The following is a 3640-nucleotide window of genomic DNA, read 5'->3' as shown; positions in this document are numbered from 1 at the left end:
TAGGGTTGCGCAACCCTAAGGTAAATAATTGCAATTCTCGAAGAAACGGACAATTTTACGACTTTTACGTTTTTTACGATAATAACCCTTAGGGTTAGGGTTAGGGTAAGGGTTACGATAAACCTCAATTTGCGAAAGCCCGTATTAATACTATAAGTAACGATATAGTTATATTTGCTATAGAGGCTCTCGGCGCCGAGACCTTTATTAACGCCGAGAACATTACTAAGCGAGTTCGAGATGCCTCGATTAAGGATACTCTCTTCTAGTAAGTAAAAGGATACCTCCGTAGTAGAATAGACCCTTCTAATAATCTCCTATTATCTCCCTCGGACTATAAGGTTAAGGATAATAACCTCCTATTCTACTACGACTACCTTTACGTACTAGAAGCTAAGGAAATAGATAAGTCGCTCCGTACTAATATTATCCGTACGTACTACGACTATTCCGCCGCTAGCTACCCTAGTATTATAAAGACGTTCTACCTCGTTAGCCGTAGCTACTACTAGCTATAAATATATAAGGACGTCGAGCGATATATCGGTACCTACTATACCTACCTCCGGACTAAATCTTTAAAATAAGCTAAACGAGGACTTCTTCGGCCTCTACCCGTACCGACTACTCGATAGAAGAGCGTAATAATAGACTTTATTACTAGTCTTCTTAATAGCTCCGGTTATAACTCGATCCTTATTATTATCGATCGACTAACTAAGATACGGTACCTTATTCTATTCGTATATAAGGAAGGATACTCGAACGCTTAAGCAGTCGTAGATACCTACCTTACCTATATTTAGAAGCTTTACGGTCTTCCGGATACTATTACTTCCGACCGCGGTACGTAGTTTATCTCTAAATTCTAGAACTACTTATATAAACGCCTATATATTAAGCGTAACCTATCGACCGCCCGGTACCTATAGACTAATAGACAAACTAAACGCTTAAATAAAGTTATCGAGGGATACCTCCGATTATATATAAACTACGAGTAAGATAACTAGAGCCTCTAGCTTCCCGTCGCCGAGTTTGTAATAAATAACGCACCTTCCGAAACTACCGGATTGTCGCCGTTTTAAGCTAGTTACGGCTATAATCCGCGCCTCGGAAGTAAGCTATTAATATTACTAGAAGAAGACCTACTACTTAACTACGATACTTAAGCCTAGATCGACTACTTATAGACTCTCGAAACCTATCTTATCGAACAGATAAGATATTAGTAATCCCGTATAGAAGACTCCGCTAACTAATATCGCCGACCCGCTCCTATCTACCGTATCGGTAATAAGGTCTTCCTATCGCTTAAAGGAATAAGCACCGATCGACCGAACGCTAAGCTCGACGTTAAGAACTTAGGACTATATAAGATTGTTAAAGTCGTATTACCGTACGCGTACTAATTGAAGTTACCTAACTTAATACGTATATATAACGTCTTCTATACCTCGTTACTAACCCTAGTACCGAAGATAGGTATACCTAGTTAATAGTACGAGCCGCCGCCGCCGCTAGTTATCGATAGAGATAAAGAATAGGAAGTAGAAAGGATACTAGATATAAAAGGAAAGGGTAAGAATATCTAGTATAAAGTGAAGTAGATTAGATACGATAAACCGATATAGGAAGTTGCCGAGAACGTTACTAACGCGCTAGAAGTAGTAGAAGACTATTATACTCGATACCCGCGTAAACCGCGACCGCCGCGTATTACTAACTCCGCGATACTAACGCGACTAAGCGCTCTACTATTAGTCGCTATAATCGTAACACTTTAACGATAAGTAAGTAAAGCGCTATAGACGTCGCCTACGAAGGGGGGGAGTACTATTACGATCTTAGCGACTTGTATATAAAATTTGAAGTTACGTAACGGGGCTAGCTAATGCTACCCCGGGGGTATTATTAGACCTAAGCTACAAGTAACCCGAAGTTACGTAACTCGATGCCTAAGGCATCCGCCGAGCGGATAAAAGCCTCTTCCGCGAGAGAGCCTCTCTCTCTTCCTTCTCTAACTCGTTATCAATTTAGATAGCTATCTAATTAATATCTTAATAATATAGATAGTAGGGACGACGGCGAAGGAACGGGTAACTGCGGAAAGGTCTATATTATTAGGGATAGAATAAAGTTCCTTAGGTCGAGGAGGTCCTACTCGGCCGATTTGTTAGCTAGTAAACCGGATAGCCTTAATAGAGACTAAAACTAGAGCAGGGTCGGGATTATTACTATCCCCTCGGCCTATCTCCTTAACTCCCTCTTCGTTAGCATTATCGATAGTCTCTTAGTTCTCGTAGGTTACCGATTCGCCTTCTACTAACTCTTAGGCACCTAAAAATTTAGGAAGGAACTATAGGGAAGAGACGTCGATATAGTCTTCTCGTCCCTATTTCCTTCGGAGGATAGCGAGGTCTTTTATAAAGGTAGTATCGTTAGGGATTCGGCTCTAGAACAGGTTAGTAGGCAAACCGTACGCTAGTAACTCTCTTATAGACATATTAGACTTAAGGTCTAGGAACTATAAAGCCTAGAAGAGAGCGTTTGCCTTTGTGTCTAAGGAGTTAGCTAGGCTAGTACTATACTTTTTTATATACCTATTAAAGCGAAAGCTCTTTAGGTCGGATAACTTCCGCTTGTAGGTAGGTAGGTTAGCTAGCCCTAGGGTACTACTAATGTCTATAGTAACATCCTCTATATCGACCTCTAGAGTCTCTAGGACGACTAGGCTTTCTATAGGTAGGGTGCTAGGTGCGGTGCTAGGTGCGGTACTAGATTAGGCAGCGCGGTCTATAGCTGTCTAGAGAGTCTTAGTTTTAGCGGTTAACTCTCGCTATTGCTTAGCCTTATCGGCCGCCTTGTTCTTTAGTACCCTAGTAGGGGCTGCCGTACTAGGGCGAGTAGGGTTCTAAGGGCTCTTGCCCTTGCCTTAGGACTAGGTCTAAGACCGTATAGCAGCGTAGACATCTATACTGTTCTTAGTAACCGCGTAAACATTAGTAACTGCGTCCGGATCCTAAGAAACAAAGTTGACCTTAATAGGCTTAGTAGTACCGTTACTACTTCGCTCCTTAACCTGTTTTGCCCTAACCTTCTAAGTTTCTCGTTTAGTAATAGCGGCGAGGGTACTATTCCTAGTGTCCTTAAACTCGATCTTACCGCTATACTTCTTTTCTAGAAGGGTCTTTAGCTAAGGCAGCTTCGGGGCTCTCCGATCCTATTCGAAATTAATCTTATCGCCGGTATCTATATAGTAGAATCGGCTATTTACTTGTATAATAAGCTTCCTTTTAAGAAGCTCTTTCTAGACAGGGTAGGACGATTAGACATATTTAAACCCGCTATATATCTAGCACTTGCTATCTAAGTTAGAATAGATCTTCCGTATAGCGTAGACATCTACTAAAGGGGCTTTAGGGTAGTTAGGATCTAAAACCTAGTAGACTAGTAGTATATCGCCTAGTATAGTAGCATTGATAACCTCCCTAACTCGCTATAATGCTTTCGCATTCAGGTTTAGCTAGGCTAAGGATTTAGCTAAGTCCGCGATATCCTAAGAGTACTTAGTAATAGTAGGAGTTACGGTCTTAGGACTACTTTGCGATTTAGGAAGGAACTTAGGTCCCTTGCTTAC

Source organism: Pseudocercospora fijiensis, assembly GCF_000340215.1.
Source record: "Pseudocercospora fijiensis CIRAD86 unplaced genomic scaffold MYCFIscaffold_5, whole genome shotgun sequence".
In the NCBI taxonomy this organism is placed as follows: domain Eukaryota; kingdom Fungi; phylum Ascomycota; class Dothideomycetes; order Mycosphaerellales; family Mycosphaerellaceae; genus Pseudocercospora; species Pseudocercospora fijiensis.
The sequence above is the reverse complement of the archived record's forward strand: the minus strand, read 5'-3'. Positions refer to the sequence as shown.